The sequence below is a fragment of the Embiotoca jacksoni genome, unplaced genomic scaffold, assembly GCF_022577435.1.
Source record: "Embiotoca jacksoni isolate LCO1_2020_lvr unplaced genomic scaffold, fEmbJac1.0.p SCAF_29, whole genome shotgun sequence".
In the NCBI taxonomy this organism is placed as follows: domain Eukaryota; kingdom Metazoa; phylum Chordata; class Actinopteri; family Embiotocidae; genus Embiotoca; species Embiotoca jacksoni.
Window position 1 is genome coordinate 2,434,271 of NW_027185380.1, and position 21,082 is coordinate 2,455,352.

The following is a 21,082-nucleotide window of genomic DNA, read 5'->3' on the forward strand; positions in this document are numbered from 1 at the left end:
ACAGATTTCTCCCCTCCTTCCCACTCTGCTCACTTTCCCCACGTCTCCGTTGCCCTGATTTCGTTCTTATTTCCCGGAGCCGGTTTGACCTGCTCTGAGGGGCTGCGGCTCTCAACCTCCTCACCCCTGACCGAGCACAACAATCTTCTCTTGCTCCCCATTATGTTGAGCGTTCGGGTCACATGCCTCGCTCAAGGTCGTCTTTTCAATGCTGCTTATGTTTACGTAGCAAGAGACGGGAGTGCAAGAGGAATCGGAATTGAAGCTACACAACACGCAGTCGTTTATAATGACTTAAAGCAGTAATGCAGAGAGGAGGCGGAGGAGGCGGAGGAGGCGGAGGAGCCAAGCAGCGTGCTTAACAGCGCGTGTTAACCAGCCACTGGTCTCCTGGCAGAGACGGGGCTGTGATATTGAAGAGCAGGGCTATAATGAAGACCAGGAGAGAAAACACTCGTGGCCAGTTTCACAGACATGGATTACGCATAGTCCTCGACTAATTTGCCTTTTCATCCGATGTCCCTGTTGAGAAATCTCTTTAGTTGGAGACGATGTGTAACCGGCCCCCTGAAGTTTCTTCACTTCAGCTGTCTGGCCCTCTCTCTGTCTGAAAACCTTGGACTGACGTGAGCTCGCTCCAGCCACAGTCTCACCCCGCTCCGCCTGGCAAGGAGTCTAGATTTAAGACTTTAACAGATAGCACAAGTTGAACGACTCGGGCTTATTCATCATGTTAAATATCCCTTAGCCTTCCGCTCTCTTGGCGTAGATTATTCAAATGACGGCTCCCTCATATTTGAAATTAGGCTGCAGACATATCGGCTCATAAATTGTCTCGATCCGACAACACACTCCGGCTGCAGAGAGCTCCTGTGATGCATACCCTCGTGTGTCATCATGTACTATTATTCCATTTGCAACATGCTAGTGGGGGGGCTGCGCCAGTGTCAGCCACCCAGATTAGAGTCATAAACCTCGCTGCCGAGATGATGTGACATTTTCACCCGGGCTGTAAAAACCTCCGCGGGCTGATCGCACTCTCACCCTGTAAATTCAAAGCCTGCAATAAGTGTACCGAGACGGGCACGCGCGCGCTAATGGTTTGCCTAAAGTGTGTATGCACAGCAGAGCCGTGTGCGACCGCTCTCCTTTGTATACTTTCACCTCATTTAAACACATCTTCAGTGTGTACAAATTTATGTACACACGATTTACAATTCCTAACACAAGACGCATTTGGACGTCGTAACTGCAGCGTATTCATCCGTGACTGAGCGTGTGAGTGTGTGTGTGCGCACTATAAACATTACAGTATATGCGTAGGTGTGTATTTGCCTCTCTGGCTCTCTCCGTCCTGCTGCATGCAATCTCTGTATGAATATTCATTGCGTACTCTTGCACCGTGTGTGTGTGTGTGTGTGTGTGTGTGTGTGTGTGTGTTTGTGTCTGCATGGCACTATCAGTATCTCCCCAATCCATCGGCCGGGGTGGCAGCGGGTTGTACGAGGGAAGGAAAAGGGACAATGAATGACATTGACAGGCGACGTGCTGCAGAACGTCTCCCCCGTTCCGGGGACAGTGAGCTGATCGCTGATAGCAGATGTGTGTCTAATTGCAGAGGGGTTGGGTGCCCTGGATACGTCTCTGTCTCCTCTGTCTCTGCCTGCCAGGAAGCTAAGCCCCCTCCAGAGCTCCCAATCACTGCCTTAATTAGAGGCCTTATCTCTGTCAATCACCGTGCCGTTCGCTCTGCTCTGCGGCCCGCCGCACGGATAACAGGGTAACGGGCCCGGTCAGGACGGCGGGGTGTCACCGAGGACGAGGGAGAATAGAGACAGGAAGGAGAAGGGGAGAAATGCTGAAGGGAGCTGGCAGAAGGAGAGGGAGCATCAGAGAGGCGTGCGTGTTTCGCATGTCACTGCTCGCGTGCTGAAGTGTGAATACACTGTGCTGCACAGGTGGTGGGAAAACTGTGTATGTGTGTACTAAAGAGGAAGGATGTGAAAATGTCTTTTTAATTCAAGTAAACGTAGCATTCGCTGATCCATCCAGACAGATCCGCCGAGATACTCGGCTGGAGCTGTTGGAGGTTAAGTGCTTTGCTCAATGGCAGCTCAACAGCAGCTTTTGAGTGCGAGGAGAATAGTGTGCATTTTGCCTTCCTCTCTCACATCTTTCAGCTTGTTTCTTTAAATGATTTTTTTTTTTTTGTCATAAGACCATGAGTCTACTCTTGAGGCTCCTGCCAAGTCCAAGGATAAAATGATAAAAGCGGAGTATATACAGTATAGTTAAACTTAAAAAGAAAATGCCAATATTGTTTGTATCCTCGGCTATTAAATCTAACTTAATTCACAGATCAGTATCGAAGCCCATTCAGAAGGATTTCAAATCTAGTTGATGGCATTTGGTTATTAAATATTCTCAACAGATTGAAGTATGCGGAGTGTATTCAACCGTGCTAAAGGTGTTGGCTTTGGTGAGCTATGACACTGCGCCATACAGAAGTGATGTAACAGTTTATAGCAATAACAGTAACACTTTGGTACCAAGTTGGTACCAAAATGCTGAAAAGGTGGCGGTACTTGCTGTCTGTGGTACTGAAGGCACTGACAGGACGAAAGTTAAAAATAACAATAACATTTTGCATTTAAATGAGAAGATCATTATAAAGTTCTAAACGGCCAAGAGACAGAATGCAAACAGACAAAAGGAGAAAATCCCTTCAGGCTTATCTGCGCAGCTCAAAGACGGACACCCAGATCTGTTCACAGATTTCAACTTGAGAGAGTTTGTTGTTGTTCACTTTATACTGAAAACACGTTGTCAGTCACAATGTTTTACAACCTGACATGTTTTTGTTTACGAACTGCGACAGCTGCTCGTATTGTAGCAACGCTTCACAGACAACATTCACGACGCTAGCTCGTGAATTTTTAAAGAAGCAGCAGCAGTGCAACGTGGGATTTTTCCGATACAAAAGCAATTAGTCTTTTAAAAGAAATCGCGTGCTGATTATTCATATTTCAGTTCTTTTAGAGAATAAGATGAGTAAATTCATATCGAAGTCATGTCTGCAATGTGAATATGATCTGGAGCTGCGATGTGCTCAGCTTGCCACAAAAACTGGAGGCAGCAGGGAACAGTGTTCAAATAAGCCGACCAGCTTGATTTACCAGTTTGAAAAATCCGTGAACAAACAGAAATGTAGAAGTGACAACCAGGGATTTTTGGGAGGGTTGCATTTTGGAGCTTTTTCTTGGCAAACAACAGTTTATTGATCCAGAGACATATCAACCTGTATATCTCACTTTTCAAAAGAATGAAAATAATTGTATCACCCTAGATGATTCACTATTTATCTGGTTGATGGTGCTTGTAATATGTGTACTTGTGTCAGTAAATACAGTGCTTTCATCTCGTGCAATCATTTTTGTGGTGCTAACATAATTATAACTATTTACAGTCCAGCTGGTATTGATCAGTAACGTGCGATGTCATGTACCTCCCTGTAATTTTGTTGTAATGGGTATTGATTAGTCTAATAAAATATGATGTAATACTTTAAATACAGCACACAATGTGACTTCTGCTATTTATAGTACAACTAGAAAATGTGTTATTGGTTTTAATCTACCGGCCATCAGATATTAACTTGCATTTCCTTTTAAACTGCTCATTTTTCATAGCTGGTTCAGATTACATTTTCAGCCCAAATAACCCGACCGAAGTTCACCCCAAAAAAGGACTGAGACTTGCACATGTATGATTGTGGAGTGAAATGAGATAATAGTGAAGAAGATAATCACATTGTAGCGATATGTGGACAGAAAACGCGTGTAGGGCGAGGTGAGAAGTCGAGGTTAAGTAGAAGAGATTGAGACAAAAGGGCGGATGTGTGACGATGAAGCTTAAGTGTGGGATAAAAAGGCAGATTAGGTGAGAGGTGAAGAGGGCTGGAACATGTCCAGGGAGAGAGAGACAGAGAGAGAGAGAGAGAGAGAGAGATCCTCTCCCTCTCCCTCTCCCCATCTCAATGTCTCTCCATGCCAGTTCTGTCTGGGCACCTCTTCAAAATCAATTTAAGAAATTACCATTCAGCCAGAGTTCCGTCATTAGGATTTTATAATTTCATCTTCCTCCTCCATTGCCTTTATCCCAGAGCCCCTCAGTTCATCTCTGCAGCACAACCCCGGTGAATAATTAACCGCAGCCGTGAGCAGAAAGACGATGAGCGACACGAGCGTTCTATCGTTCACGCACAGCCGCACACCTTCGGCGGCGGCGGCGGCGGCGCGCTTTTAAGTCTCTTACTCTGCAGCTGCTCTTCTACGGTGTCACTTAAATCTAACATACCATGTCTCACTGTCTCACGCAAACACGGCAGCGCTCTGAGACAAAAAAGTTCTCGCGCAGAGCTCACATTCACCTTATGCACACACACACACACACACACACACACACACACACACACACACACACACACACACACACACTCACTCTTACTCTCTGTCTGCTTTGCCCTTCCTATGTTCCCTCAAAGCATTTTAGCTGAGGAGGCAGAGGCAGGTGGGGCCGGAGAGGGTTGGGATGGTGCGAGGGCTTCGGGGGGAGGGGGAGAGGGGGGGGGGGGGCAGGATGAGGGAGTAAGAGCAACACATCACCCCCGCTAAGATCCCTCTGTGACACTGCAAGTTGTTCATCAGTACGAGCAGAGTACATGCTGAGGCAGAAGAGAGGCAGCCTTCATCTGCCCCTCCGCTGCCTGCTTTGTAGAGCTGGATCAGCCAGGGGGGGGTGGGGGGCCAGGGGGGGGGGGGGGGGGAATGCAGGAGCGATTGCCGGTTAGGGGCACACAAGGTGAAGGTGTTAGCCAGGGTTTAGCCTTAAGACCCGGGGTGGGCCAACGCATTCCGTGACAATCAATCGGAAGCCTCAGTCGGAGTCTCAGCAGTCCAGCCATTTCCAGCCATTTCCAGACCTCCAAGGTCAGCTGACTCTGTGAAGCACAGATATTTATTCGGATGCCATTTGCCTAATGGGCCTGCGGTGTGTAATATCTGCAGTAAACAGCGGCTATTATTCTTCATATACTGCTAACACAGGTCCAGCATGTCTTAGGAATGTGTTGCAGTGATTTGCCAAAGAATACAGCATGTCTAAATTGTCAGATTCAAGCAATGACACGCTGTCAGGTCCTGAGAGACATACAGGTTTTAATAGGATTTCTGCAAAGAGAATACATTTATTGTATTTGCCTTACTCCCATTAACTGTGAGCCTATTATTTTTTTCTCCCTGTTGCGTGTTTGTTGTTATTTAACTCCAGCTGCTTATTTCGTTAATGTCTTTAGGTTATCATTTTAATTTGTTTCCGTCTTTCCTCTGTCTTTTCTTATAATTGGTTCTTGTACGGGTTTGCGTTTTGTTTTGTTAAGGTTACAACCACTTTTTTCTCACCTCGTACCTCCACGCCGGCGACAGCAGTGACTGGAGGCATTATGTTCTCGGGTGTTCGCCCGTCCGCACGTACAAACGCTCATTTATGTGAACATGATCAACATGAACATCATCAGGAAGACCTTGAGGGAATTTCTACAGATTCGTCCCAAACATTTACTTCGACTGGAGGATGAACTGATTAGATGTTGGTTGGTTAAAGGTCACTGTGACCTCACAAAACACGTTTGTGACCACAAGGCAAGAATTCATACATTAATTATAGGATACAATAATCAAGTGATGACCTTTCATATCCAAAAGTTCAAAGGTCATCTTAATGTTATGACATTTTTTTGAAATCACTCAGGAACAGAAGGGAAGATTGTGACCGTATTTCACATTTGGTTGGACACTGAATTAGTGACACTAATCTTGGAAAAATCCATGTTTTAGAATTTGAAGCTTCTGTGCAGTAATATCCACATTTGAAGCATTGTGTGTCGTCATGGCTACAACTACGCGTTCTATCGGACTCAGATTTATTGGCCAAAATTACTCAGTCTTCACTATAAATGAGTCTGGACAGACATGGATGTAAACTACAGCTTGACTCTTGACGCGGTAATTCCAGTTAATGATGTACCACTTTAATACAATGCAAGGACAGCCCGCGGCTGTGGGGAGGCCAACGTCGTGTTTCCACTGAAATATTGAAACGTGATTGAATGGATTTCCATGAAATTTTGCCACAGACACTGATGCTACCAAGTGAATCCCTGTGAATCCCCTGACTTTCCTTCGCTCCATTTTGAGACCAACATTTGTGAATCTCACTGATACATCTCGGTAACTGATGGACGGCTTAGAGTGAAATTGTTCACATTTTTGGTCTCCAGGCAATGCATCTCGTGTAGCTCCCTGACTTTTTTATTTAACTCCAACATCAGGGTAAAATGTACATCTACAAGATGCCTTGGGCCCTTGAATGGTTTTAGTAATCCCACGAGTTTTTCTCTCGCGACACCAGCTGATGGGCAAAAGTGGCTCAGCCTAAAACGTCTCCATAATACATGGTTTACTATTGAAATTAGCGCAGACATTCATGGATTTGTAAACTTCTGGTGATCTTTTTATCTGGCCCATTCATCAGCTCGGAATTTCACCGTACTACCGTACCAGTACTTTTGGTGTGCGTCTCTTTACAAGGAGGAACGCGGCCTCTCAGAGCTGCTGGCATTGAAATGCAAAGTGCTGTTTCACTCGCAGTGAAGAATACTTTAAGCAAAGCAAGGAATTGTTTTTATCTGTACAATAATAGAAAACAGAAGCTGCTCTGGCTGGCTCCACAACCTCTGGAAAGCCTAGGAAAGGTAACTGATTGGATACTGTCTCTGTCTGGATTCAGACCATTGCAGAGAAGGGAGTCGCTGCCAAAAGAATAATGTTCCAAAGGATGTAATCTGTGAACAAATCAGTCAGGGGCGACTGGCAGATGTGCACTCAAATCATAAATCCCAGTTGTGATAGAAAGTTATAGAAAACCTAAAGCGATAAAAAGTTAAAGTCTTGAAATATTTGCTTTTCACTTGGCTTCTTTCCAATGAGTTGGTTTACTAATAGGCAAGAAGAAGAGAATTGCAAACAAATCTGAAAAAAAAACTGTTTGTCTGAATATTTGGCTTCTATCTTTTTCAGCAAGAGAGCAGGAGAAGCCTCTGTGTTGTTATTGGCATGTGGAAATTTGTGTTCGTGGGTTTAGGGTGGGGAAGTAAGTCTGACTGAATACCCTGCTCTCAGATCATGTTAATCAACACTAGTTACAGTAATGTTTGGCCTGTGAGACACTTGTAAAAGCTGTTGGAGAGATTAGTTTTGACTGCCACAAAGTGTGTAGAATTTGCAGATTTGAAATGGCATGCAATTATTCTTAATAATACACATTCCCCAAAGTGTTGACTAATTGGAACCATTAAAATCTTGACACCGGTGGTTAATTTGTTTCCTTGTGTTTTATAGCAATCATTTGTCCCATCGGAAAGCTCTGATGAAACATGAGGTGATTATGCCAGTAAGTGAGTCTGATGGAGTTGGAGCGGGTTGAGCGAGGTACGAGCCAACATCTCGCACTTCCCAAAACCCCTAATGTCATCAGTCGCTGACATTTTGGTCACGTGGAAAACAACCGGGCCCGGATCAGCCATCATAGTAAACAAGACCTTAGTGAAGGCTCGGAGACCTAAATGGGCAAATAGTCAGCTTGACCTTTCTGTGAAATCCTTTAGGAGAACACAGTGAAATATCTTAATTAGAAAGAGATGGAGTTGCTAAGAACACACATTGATCAGGCTGAAAGCACAACTCTCCACAGTAGCTGGAAGGAGAGCAGGAACCAGAACGCAGGCCTGTTGTTGGGCAATAATCATGAATCATGTAAGTCTGCTCGGCAATGAAGAATGGTATGACTTTCAGCACAAACTAGTTTTTAATACACAGAGAGCTCCGAGGATACATGAGTAAACTCGCCTTCTACATAACAGAATCTCATTTCATTCTTATGTTCGTTTCTGTTTACGTTCAGTTAAACACACAAGATATTCGGTAAACTGCAGTTTTCACACAAACTCTGAGCCTGAAAAGGAGCGGGGTTGGAGAAATGTTCACATGAAATGAACAAAGATGCTCTGCCAATCATTTCAACAACCTTTTTTTTTTATGTATTGCGATTGTAGCACGCTTGGGTTGATCAAACAGGCTCTAGATGCATGTAGCATCTGTTTGATGTCACCGGGTTCGGAAAAGCGTTGAGGACACATCAGGATAACAACCTAGAGCCTCATTTAAAATCACCCTCTCATTACCTCATTCACTGCTTACAATTTCTATTGCTCTGTTGTGGAATATTTGAGGGAACTTTATAGTGAATGCATTGTACACTCTCCAAATTGTATCGAGTAAATGTGGTGCACTATATAGTGATTTCGGACACAGTTGAAGTCATAAACCTTTTACACTTCCTCAAGACCTCTAAAGTTCCTGAGCTGCCCTCATCTGCCTATATGTGGCATCCATATTACTGCTAATCTGATTTTAAAGGTAAATTATTTTCCTCTCCAAATAGCTTACATTTTTACCAATTAATGCACCGACAATAAAAAAAACAAAAAAAAAAACAACAGAAACATTTAGTCAGATTGTGGTTAACTAACAGCTGTATGATCCTACTGCAAAGCCACAGACATATCCAATAATGACAGTCTAAATAGAGATATTATTCATTAAGAATACATTTTGGATTCTACTTTGAACAACTAAACAATAATTTAACACCATTTAAAATCAATCAAACAATTCCCCACAGTATTTTACAATTTGACCAGTGACCCACATTTGTTTTTAGCTTTTATATGGCTGCAACAGTTGTTTTAATTTTTGTGTAATCTGATGTTGAGATGTCTTCATGTTGCTGACATTAGGATAAAACAAGCAGCTATTACAGTGTACCAGTTGTCAAATAAGACGCACACTAAGAAGCTAATCCGCACAATTAAGAGCTGCAAACAGCTGTTTGCAAACAATCACTTAAGAGATTAACTAATAATTAAAATACTTGCCGAATTTTATTCTGTTGATTGACTAATGGATTAAGAGACTAATCATTTTAGTTCTACAGTGCATATAGATCTTTTGGAATCGTTTGTCTGCACCATTTGCATCATGTTGTATAAGCAAAGTTCTTTATGATGGATGTTTATTCATTTGCAGAATTCCTCTAGGTTTCTAGTTTGTTTATTTTAAGGTGTTTCCAGCTTTTTTTTTTAATTTTTATATATATATATATATATATATATATATATATATATATATATATATATATATATATATATATAAATCTTTCTTCCCACCACCCAATCCTGAGTGGAGCATTTTCTCCTCTACCTGCACTTTCTTCCTTTTTTTTTTGTTTTTTTTTTTACTTTAATATTTGATCACTGTGTAAATACATACTCCTGTATCGACCCAGTGGGAATTGTTAGTGTTACGCTCAAACCATTGAGCTTCAGTGTACAGACCCACGGGTTCCCCAGCGCAGTCGTGGGTGCAGAAATGTCACTTGTAGCTTGTCACGGATATTGACGGAGACCTTGTAAAACTCACCGAGTGCAGTGACGCAAGGCGCCAGTCCGCCTCCGATTCCCCTTCTTGACTCCTGTTGACCAGCTGTGATGTAAACAGAGTGTCAGCAGAGGGCTTGTTTGACCAGTACAATACGCTGTCTGTCTGCCGCTGTGATGCAACTCGGGGCCCCTTCATCCATTTCCTTGCCTGCACTTTAGATTTCCAACAACTTGCATCACTGTGAGTGACTGCTGTGATTGGGAATGGGAGCATTTCATTACAGTCACGCTTCAGTTATTGGCGAGAGATTAAGAGCTATGTGAGAGATACAAGAGATATTGTTTGTCCTATTGGAAAACCCAAATGCTGCCAATTTCATCACACAACTGAGTGTTTGAGGTGACAAAAAAAAAAAAAAAAAAATTAATTACAACAAAGTTTTAGCGATTGCGAACAGGGAATGTGGTTGATATTGATCTGCAGAGGCTAAGAATAATGTTCAAAGGCAGCAGGCTTCAGGGAGTAGACTGGTCGGGTTTCATTAAGTGTACACATTTTCAAGAAAGAAGTAGCCTGAAATTAGAGAAATCTAGGCAATAGGAGATGAGGAAGCGATAGAAAGCCGATGAGAAAAGAAAAAGCGAACAATTCATGTTTTTTGTTGTTGTTGTTTTTTTTTTTTTGCTTCCTTAAGCCATCTCTTTTACTCTGTGGCCAGCTCAGGATAGATTAGCGTGTTTGTTCATTGATGGAGCTTTTCAGCCACAGTGGTGGCTGCAGTCCCTGCATCTGGCTCTGACATGAAACTATGGGCAGTCGCCTCTGGTACACGCTGCCAGAGCACTGTGTGGACAAGGATGAAGCATCCACCACAGCTTTAGCTCTAATTCCAGGAACAACACCCACATAAATGGCCTATATGGGCTTTTAATAAAGTGTTTTAACAAACAGCCTCTTGCATGTGCTTTTGTGTGATGCGTTTCAAGGGCACAGCCGTGTCTGTTTGGCAGAGTGGACTTCCACCCTGCCGAAACGCATTGCTGGTACGATAACAGCGTTTGACTTCGATTGAGGGCTTTGCGACGGGCAAGGCTTGAATTGTTTCATCTTTGTTTATCGATGTTTTTTCCCCATAGTTTTCGGCTAATTGCGGAGCAGAGTGGCTGGCAGAATGCCTATTAGTGCCGTGCTGAGTTGAGAGACAGGCAGGTAAAAAAAAAAAAAAAAAAAAATACAAATAAAACCTTCATCACGAACAACAAGAGAAACCCACAAGCTCTTCAGCACATTTGTATGTAGACAAATTCTCTTCTACTTTTATGAGTGCACAGCCGTACACATGCACGTGTGGATTCCAAGCACCAAACTCGGGCAATAAGACAACAGGCAAAGATAAGAAGGACTCGTCTTTTGTGTTCGAGCCCACACACAGAAACAGAAACGGTATACGTCAGAGTACATCACTGCTCTGTGTGTGTGTGTGTGTATGTGTGTGTGTGTCCTTGCATTATCTACTGCCTGTTGGTGCTCGAGAAAGAAAGGAGGGAGAGAGTGAGGTGAAGTGAGGAGAGATAGAGGGAAGGACTAACAGCAGAAGGGGGAGAAGATTGGGAGGGGGGGGGGGGGGGGGGTGCTGTATCTCCAGAGTCCCCTTTCCAAGTCCCAGGGGCAGTGACACAGCAGCAGCAGCAGCAGCTGGTTTCTGCCTTTCAGAGCCACAGTCATACGAAGCAGAGTTTATCCCCCAAGCAACAACCACCCAGCAGCCGCCACGGACTAATCAGTCCACCGGCTCCCGGCTTCAGCCCGGCTGAGCGAGGCCGTCTTTTCCCCTCGTCAAAGCTGGATCTGTATCGATGACGATATACACAATAGTTACCCTGCGTTCACTGGGCCGAAACGTACAAACACGCAGGCAATAATGTCCGACAGAACGGGTCAGGTGGCCCCATACAGCAGGGTTAATTCCCTGCCACGGTGGTCCGGCCTTCTGCACCTCACGAAGTCAGTGAATTGCGGAGTGCTGGCAATGTCCGGCAAGTGATAAACGAGAGTGGAATACAAGAGAGTATAAGACATGGACTGTTGGTCTAGTGCTCTGTGTGTGTGTGTGTGTGTGTGTGTGTGTGATGTGTGTGTGTGTGTGTGTGTGTGTGTGTGTGCACGTGTGTTGTGTGCACGTGTGTGTGTGTTTGCGTGGTAATTAAATCATGAGAGCCTCTGTTTTGGAGCACTGAACATGGGAGTCTAAACTGGCCCGGGTGCTGACTCCATGAGCCCGACTTAATTACAAGAAAACACACAAACTGTAATTATACACAATCACACCTGCACAGAGCCCCCCCCCCCCCCCCCCCCACCCCGGCTCTGACAAAGGGTTGTCCAAACAGTGTTTTCTAAAGAAAACGCTTGAAACTTGCTGCAATAATCAGGCTTAGAGGACGATGCAGAGGTGTTCCCTTTATTATCTACTCTATACAATGACCTGCAGTCCAGCTGTTTTTATCCAGTAGCAAATAGAAAGCACAACAGGACACTTTCAGCAAAATATGCTGCAGCTATATGAGAGATATTTTTTTTATATCCTCCAGCTGGGTGAAATTTGTCACATATGTGCCTTGTATGGCGCATTATTCACGTTGAACCACACCATAATGAGTGAGCAGCCTATAGTTACCCCAGACAGGGACATGGTGACACATAATTGCTGACAACACACACACAACACACAACACACACAGTTGCACACATTCCCACTTGATGACATCTACACAACCAATGACATTTTACATAATACAAAAATAGGACAATCGTATCCATGCGCTTGATGACCACTGCAAGCTGAGTCTGGCTGATTTTCAGATCAGCTTATCTTCCAGATGATCTCAGTTTGTCATGCTTCTTAACCCGCATGGCAGCGTACAGACGGGGCAACCAAAAGGCCAAGCGTGCTCGTCACCCTGGGACCTCGATCTGAACCTAGCTGTCACTCACATGCTGAGCAGCACAGCAGAACAGAAGGGAGAGTGGAAAATGTCATAAACTACTAATTGAGGCGACAAATAAGAGCCGAATTCGACTAAAAAAAACCAACATAAACTACATTAGCGAGCCGTTGTTCCAGCATAATGCGCTTTAACATAGTTCGTAACAGTCATTGGAAATCTACTGGCGGATGAAGATCAAAAACATATTCCCTCTTTTAAAAAGAGAGAAATAGCTAGGCCGTGTAAAATCTCCCACCAGTGATCAGTTGTGTCGAGATCTCCTGCAGCCGTGTAGCCGTCCAATGAAAACCATTTCGGTGAGACGAGTCCCATAGAATAGATTATCAGTTAATGTTGCAGCACCCTGCCGGGTGGTGAAGGGGCTTTTTAAATGCCGTACGAACAGACGTGACGACAGCGACGGGCGGCAGCCGGTGACAGCAGAGGTTTCAGGGGAGCAGCGTGGCAGCAGGCCGGCCGCAAAGAGTGAGCTGATCACTGACAGATTAAGTACACCGCCGAGGGGGCAGCCGTGGCCTGGAAGTTGAGGAGCAGGGCTGTGGCCCGAAGGGTTGCCGTTTCCATTCCTTTAGACCAGCAAACATCTGAGACTGATTTGCCTTTTAGTGTGTAATACACCGGCAAATGAAAGGATCCTTCCAAAATGAAATGCATTAGATATACGCTGCCGTGAGAGGAAGAAGTCGTGTGAATCAAGTTGGCCGCCTGAGCTAACGTGCAGGTTCTTCCTCATGTGGCTGCAGTTTTGTTGCTTTCAAAATCAAAATCTAAGAAAGTGTCATAACAAAACTTAAAATCCCAGCCGATTCACGTAGTTTTCATCCTCATCAAGCTACTCAGTGACCCCACGTCGCCCGTACGGAAGCATCTGTTGTTTCTCATTCCGCTTCTTCTTTCAGTTTATCCCCCATCTGTAGCTTTCACTCGTGCAACTTCGCAACTCCGGAGGCAAAGAAGTGGAAAAACCCAGAACGTGTCTTCCTTTTTTTTTTTTTTTAAAGACGCTCAGATGAGTTCCCTCGCCTTCAGTAATGTTAAATTAATGCTAAAAGCTGCACAAAGTGATTCGTGGTTCTCAGACTCAGAAACTGTTAAATTTTCATTTGACACCTCGCCGCCACTGGTAGGGTGCTCCCTGTTCGCACACAAATGCACAAACACCCAGTGTCACAGCGCAAGACCCTGACAACACACGCACACACGCGCAAGCACAAATCCAAGCACAAACAAATATGAGCCAACATTCTGTCCAAACACATGCTCAAGTCAATTCCCCCACACATGTTCACATATGCTCGCAAAGGAGAAGAAATACACTCATGCAGCGAATACACACTCCTACACTCGTGCACAAATATACACACACCATCTGGACAGATGTACACTCTTAATGACAAGAGAGGATGGAAATGAGAAGGGAACACGTGCGAAAACATTGGTATACTTTTATTTTTTTTTGCTGTTTAACAGTATTAGATAAGAGCAATAATAATAATAATAATAGCAGGTCGTTCAGGATCTATGTGCACAAATGTACACAGCTGAACTCGCATGTTGACAGATTATTATGGGTCCTTATTGGAACGCAGGCGTTCAAGCCCGCTTGTTTTAAGCCATTTCCTATAAGAGCTTCGGTAAATGGAGCACGCACACAGACAACAGACTTCCCGTCCCGACCACCTCTCAAGATGAAGGCAGCGAGAACTCCGCATGAAAAGTGTGAAAACGGGTTTACGCTTCGACTTAAATTCATTATAAAGGAAACGGTCTCCGTGGGATAATATGGGATATTCATGTTTATGGACACTTAAATCCCCCAGAGCCTCCGGCTACAGTACATTACCTTCTTCTGTTCATTTTTGTACGGGATTTTAGATTTTCTTTGGCCGGTGCACCTCAGAGAGCACGCATGCAGCTGCAGAGCAACAACAAGAGCATGAATTAGATATGAGGTTGACATCGAGATGTAACGGATCTGTGTGCTTTCCCACTGCATCGCTGCCCTTATAATATGCTGAGTAAACAAGAGGGTAGGGCAGTTTAGAAAAAAGACCTATAGATACTATAGATAGAAGTAAGCACTTTAAAAAAAAAAAAAGGGGGAAAAAAAAAATGATGTCACTGAATGTAATCTAAAGTTTTGCAGAATGATGGATGTTTTAAAGGACAGTTAACTATATCGGTAATTAGACCCAATACATTTTGACTGCTGTTTTTTTTTTAAATTTTTTTAATATTTTTTTTAGAACTTTTGGAGCCCTTGAGGTCCTGAAAGATGATGCTTTTTCACTAATGTACACAATACAAATATCATCTTTCAGGACATACCACATTGGTCTCTGCGGAATTAAGGCTCTGCCCACTACTTCTTTTCCTGTGAAGCAGACTTTTAATCCTAAGGCTGCAAAAATGGAATTTACAAACACAGAAATTGAAACGTCAACAGAGTAAATCAAATACATAAAATTCAAATCATCAAAACATTTCACAGGCCCTGCTCTGTTGACCTCTGCTTGTAAAATATAGCAACATTAACTGGCGATAGGAAGCGGGATGCAAACTGTAGTTTCTGTTCCCAACATCAGACACTTTGTACGCCCCGACATCCACCCTGATCTCCTGGGGCTTCGCAGCAGTAAACAACATTACTACTTCCACCTTAGCTTCCGAGGGCAATAATTATTTACACAACCACATATGCCTTTAAACATTAGGAACCCAAACCACAATCTTTCCTGGACCGTGACCAAGTGCTACTGCCTCTCCCTATAGTGCTGGACGGATGGATTGATAAACCGCAAGATGAAAATGAAATCAACCTGGAAAGATACGATTAAGGACGTTTTTTATCAAAAAGAGCGAGAGAAATATGCGTGTACGTGCGCTGTACATGCAATGTAGAGTTAAGTGTATGTTTTGGTCCAGCGGTTAGAACGGCGCGCTGCAGACATCGAGGCTCGCGTCCGGAAAAGACAAGACTCTCCTCACCACAGGCCAGGCCACTCCACTTGAGCTGATTGATTTCCCATCAGTTCTGTATCCCTGATAACTGCATGCCTGGAGGGCTGCAATGGCTCCAATATTTCACCGCTATGTACCCGCACAACCACGCTCTGTCTAAAGCGTGGTTTTTCAGTGTATTTGTGTGTATCTGTGTGTGTGTGTGTGTGTGTGCGTGCGCGCGCCGTTGAAGAGTGTGGGCCGGGTTAATGGGCGGCTGTAAATACGTAGGGGTGCTCGCGTGTGTGGAAAAGCAACAGCGGCTAGATACACGGTGACGCGTCGTAACGGCATGCCAAACATTCCCGCACGGATACGAGACGAGAAGGAGCTTTGCATCCTTCTCCTGCTGCAAGTCACTTCTTTTTTTCTTTTTTTTTTTCTTTTTTTTTTATCAACAATCCTCCACTGAAGCAAATGAATTGAGCTAGTGGCAAGAAAATAGCCACGGTCAAAACGAAGATAAGAAAAGAAAAAAAAAAAGAAAAAAATCTTTAACCACCATGCAGATGGCGCAGTATTTTTATGAAACCATAAGACGGACGTGTTTTAGTCAAACCTGTGGGGATTGGTCAGAATCCTCATCATTTGTTTTCTCCTCTCGTTGCACTCTCACATTTGAAGTCTTTGATTTATAGACATCCAACGTAGCTGCTTTATGAGATGCTGAGCAGATTGCCAGATTGCCCTCCAACAGAGAAAGTGCCATTTAAGGTGGCAGTGATTTTTTTTTTTTTTTTTTTTTTTTTTTTTTTTTTTTTTTTAACGCTAGATCTAATCATGGATTGGGTCGTGCCGCGTTAAAGTGTCGTACGGACAAAAAGATAAACTTCTAATCTTCCATTCAGGGCAATTGCATGCTTCCCTCTTTGAATACCGGGGGTTTGCTGAGCTCGAGCTGCGACCTTACCTAGTTACCTTTGCAATTTGTATTCTTGCCCAAACCATTGGGCTCTTTTCTGTGTGCATAGTATTATCTCTGAGGACGCTGCACACAAATATTTCAAACAGCTGTATAATTTAACTTAATTTCATTTCACTTTTTTTTCACTTTCCTCTCAGATAAAACTGCATGAATGTTTTTGCCACTGCCTTGTTACATACTGTACGAAATGTCTCTTTTTTATCTTTGAGGTCTTGAAGCTAGGCTTGATTACCGCTTAAAAACCCAATGAATTTTCAGCTCCTCTGGGAAAGCCAACAAACCGTTAATTAAATGTGTGAACACTACTTCCTTGCCTCATTTAAAAGAAAAACCTAAAAAAAAAAAACCACTGGTTGATGTAAAAGTATCTCAAGCAGAAGTTGTCCTGAAAGTGCAGAAAGAGCAAACCATTCATGGGGATTTACTCAGAGGTTTTACTCTGTTAAGTATACAAACTTTGAGAACTGGGTTTTGGGGCTTTACTTTGGTGCTCTCTCTCTTCCTCTCTCTCGCTCTCTCTCTCTCTGTGTGTGTGTGTGTGTGTGTGTGTGTGTGTGTGTGTGTGTGTGTGTGTGTGTGTGTGTGGTGATTAGAGAGTGAGGCAAGGAAGCATGGAAAGTAGTGCCAGTTTTATTTTTTTTTTTTTTTTTTTTTCCAACTGCTGTGCCTACATTAGCATAGATCATGGAGCAATCCATAATACATGGCTTGTTAACAAGGTTGGTATTTTTGATCCATAATTAAGGAGTATATTTTCAAAGAGTTTCCAGGGTTAAACACGTGATGACTGCGGGCTGCTTTCCCTTCTGCCACTCCCAGGCCACGTTATTGTACAGTATGGTAGCTATTGATTCAACGTGCCATTTGCCTATTGATTGGACTGGATGCCATTATGTCGGTGAGATTATAGCCCTCCGAAGCGCAGCGATTCTGGAGTGGAAAACCAGTGGCTGAGAACCGATGAGATGAGCTGAGTGCTTACTGCATCAGATGCAACTGCGGCTGTGTTTCAGCTAATGACATGGAGCAGAGCGCAGCGCAGCGCAGCGCAGCGCAGAACCACGCAGCTTAGCGTCGCATGCCACAACTTTGCCCAGTAGAGCCTTGCAACAGCCAAGACAGAGCACTCTCATTTTTCCTATCTGTGCCAAAGGGCGCTGTGGAAACACACAGGGGAGAGAATGATCACACTGACTATCACAGACGCACAGCTTTTTTTTTTTTTTTTATATTGGTGCGGCTCAATGTGGCCTAATATTCTCTGGGACATCCGTTGCCTCCCAAGACTGTCTTCTGTTGATCATTTAAATTGACCACAATTCACAATGCAGCGGGCTGAGGGGGGAGGGGTTCTGGATGATTGGGAGGAGGGGGGGGGATGCTGAGTGAGGGGAGGGTGAGTGGCCATTCACCGCCTCTGCCTGCTCTCTGGCTTTCAGACCAGCCCGTCATGTATTTATAGCAATATTGAATTTAATTGCGTTTCTAGCGGGGTGCCTGAATTTTAAGAGACCCGTAAATGGAATTGCAGGCACGCAGGAACATGGTTCCGCTGTGCAATGAGCATGTAAAGCAACTCGGTCTGCAACGTGTGCAGTGCAAAAATCGAAAGCAAAGTCCATCAGCTTTGCTGTGCCCTGGATACCGATGCGGGCCCGTAACTGCTGATCCCAACGCTGCGCGCCGTGCGGCGTTTCTCAATGAGGCACAGTTTGAGACGGTGCGCCCGTCAACAGTGAGCCCTCCGGTTGGCAAATCACTGTTAAGACGCTTTCATGGTAGTAAGAAACGCCCCGAGATAAACGCTCGGAGCTGAGCGCCGTGTGCCCTCCAACCCCGGCGGTTTCATTTCTAGCAAGACAAAGGCAGTTTACAAAAGGCAACAGGCCATTGTGAGGCCTGGCCCTCTGCGGGACCACTATTCAAATTCAAATTCACGGTCTGTTTGTTGGATAATAAATTGAGCATGAAAGATTAATTTGCATTTAGTTCATCATCACAATGATATAGCGCAGCAATTTCTATACCGTAGCGCCCAGACCTGAATTACCTGGAGGCAAAACTGACATATCAATATGTGCTTTCTTTCTTCCAAGGACACTGGAGTGGAGCCTTATGGCAACATCTCCACTATGATTCACACTTTTCTTGCTTCCTCCCACTTAATTCTTGTCACTCACAGCCAGAGTCGACATATCAGACACGCTTAACACAGTGCTGAGAGTTATCACACATTCGGCGTAATCAAAATCCTAATGAACATCATTAAAATCAAGGCTTTAAAAACGGGGGCTTACATCACTGAGGGTTTACACAGTCAGGAGTGTGTGTGTGTGTGTGTGTGTGTGTGTGTGTGTGTGTGTGTGTGTGTGTGTGTGTAGGGCTATCAGAGCCTGTTAGAGTGCCGCAGGCAAAAAAAAGCGCGGGGGTCACCTCTTATTCAAAGCAGGGCCTAACGCGGGTCATTTTTCTTCCTTTACATTCTGAGAATTAATTTCCGTGTGCACAAGAGCTGCAGCAGACAGCTCAAGTAGTGCTTTCAGGGAGAAGAAGCTGGGTGGCCACATCAATTTCAAGCAGCAGTCTGGAAACCAAAAGGTCACATGTTTAATTCCGGCAACGGCTAAAAGGGCTGCTGGGAGTGCAAAGTAAACAAATCCAAGAACGTGACAGTATTTGCGAACACTCGGCACGTACAATATGGCTCCAACTAATGATTATTTACATCTCTGATTAACATGCTGATTATTTTCTTGATTATTCGAATGTTTGGTCTATGAAATATCAGAAAACTGCCACAAAAAAAAAAAACCCTCCTATTTTTAGTACCTAAAGCTACTTTAGTTGATTGATTTACTGTCACGTACAATGAAACACAAGAAGCAGTAAAAATCACAGCTAATAAGGTGGAAATCTTGCTCATTTATCTGAAAAATTGAAATAGTTGCCTAGTCATTTTCCTGATCCATCAATGAACTCACCTCTCTGACTGACTGAAAAGATATAATCCCCCTAAATGCATCTCTAACGCCACTTAAAGCGTCCAAATTGTGTCCAGCTTTATAATTATTAAACCTGAAAGATTCACCTTTGGACTCTGTTGGCTAAATACACGGCAGGTGCCAAGAAAACTCGCAAACGGTCCAAGAAACCGAAACCACTGGCTGCCCACTCAAAAAGAGAAAATGTCAAATAAAGTAAATGTGCAGACTGAATGGGAGGAGCGCCCTGTCTCGTGCCCATTATCAGATGGTCATTCTGAAATATCGGTGGGGCGAGAGCGCACGCGGGGGTCGTGTCGGATTATATACGGCCACGTGCCGTGGGGGTGGTGTGAACGGAGCCTCGGTGTCTGTGCTGTTGGCTGCTGATGGTGGTGGGGGCCTCAGGACACGGATGGGTTGATTTTTTTTATTTATTTATTTTTTTCTTCCGCGCATGCATACCGGAGGCACGAGCCGCTGCCGCCGCCTGGGCACGCGCTGACTCTTCAAAAAAAAAAAAAAATAAACAGCTGCCTTAAATAAAACTGACGGGAGCAAAACGGAAGCTCGCTGTTTCTCGCGGCGTGGCGACAACGATCATGAGCACAATAACTGTTCACGCCAGTGTTACTTTTGCCGTCTTTTTTTTTTTTTTTTTTTGCCACATAACACCAGGAATTAACTAAGCAAGCGCCAAAAATCCACTCGTTTACCAAGAACAAGAGCTGCAAGTGGCAGAACTGACCGACATTGCCACCGTTAACCTTTTAAACTTACTCGCTTGGAAACTACTGTGAATTCACTCCAACCTAGACAATCCCCCCCCCCCCCCCCCCCCCCCCTCATCTGTAATGTCTGGCGTGTGTGCCTCTGCCCCTGGCTCTCTGTGAAGCAGCGCTGAGGCAAAGTCGTAGCGCGTTCAACATATTGAGGAAGAAGAGTGATTTGGTCTATTTTTTCCTTCTCTGGCTGCTCCTTCCTGTCCATTAGGATAAAACGGGCAAAAAGCTTCCGTTCAACTCCGCCGGCTTACCTCCGGTGGACGGCGAGTCGCTGACCAGGGTGCTGAAATGCCTAGTCTCTGTCCGGGGTGCTGAATATCATTGCGGGCTCCGGAGAGGCTTTGTAAATCCGCTGCGAGGAGGCGCCGAAAGACGCCGCTCCAACAACTGCCGCCGCCGCCGCTAAGTTACGTTTAAAGAAAATCCCATTGCCAGTCGCGTGCCCAACGCATCGGAGACAGCGCGAGAGTCGGCGGCGACTGTGGCTCAAAAAAAACAAAAAAAAAACGTATTCAGAACACGTCAATTCACGTCGAAACGGTGTATATTGAAAGTGTCGCCCGCTGGCTAAATGGAACCGCTTTGGCAAGTGTGAGTGCTGAGGCTTCTTGGCTAGTTGCGTCTTCCTCCGGATGGGCTTAACTCTCTCTCTCTCTCTCTCTCTCTCTCTCTGCTTCTCCCTCTCTCTGCCTCCCTCCCTGCCTCTCTCTCTCTCCCCTATTCTTCTCGCTCTATCAATCACTGTTCAATTTAAATATGTTGCAGTGACATGAAGAAAACCAGTGGCCTCGCGCTTCTATATGCTACAACAGACATGAGCAAATGA

General features: G+C 44.5%; 1 protein-coding gene across 2 annotated transcripts in view; it reads right to left on the reverse strand.

The window, feature by feature from the left end:
• Window positions 1–20,836, reverse strand: part of tmem121ab (transmembrane protein 121Ab) — a 40,838-nt gene extending 20,002 nt beyond the window's left edge. The window contains exon 1 of one of the 2 annotated variants that reach the window (XM_069161797.1): window positions 20,508–20,836. The gene's annotated coding sequence lies outside the window, so the exon portion shown is untranslated. Of the gene's footprint in view, window positions 1–9,596; window positions 9,672–20,507 lie in introns of those variants that run through there. The other variant, XM_069161798.1, reaches the window with a different exon arrangement.
• Between the last annotated feature and the right edge of the window lie 246 nt (window positions 20,837–21,082).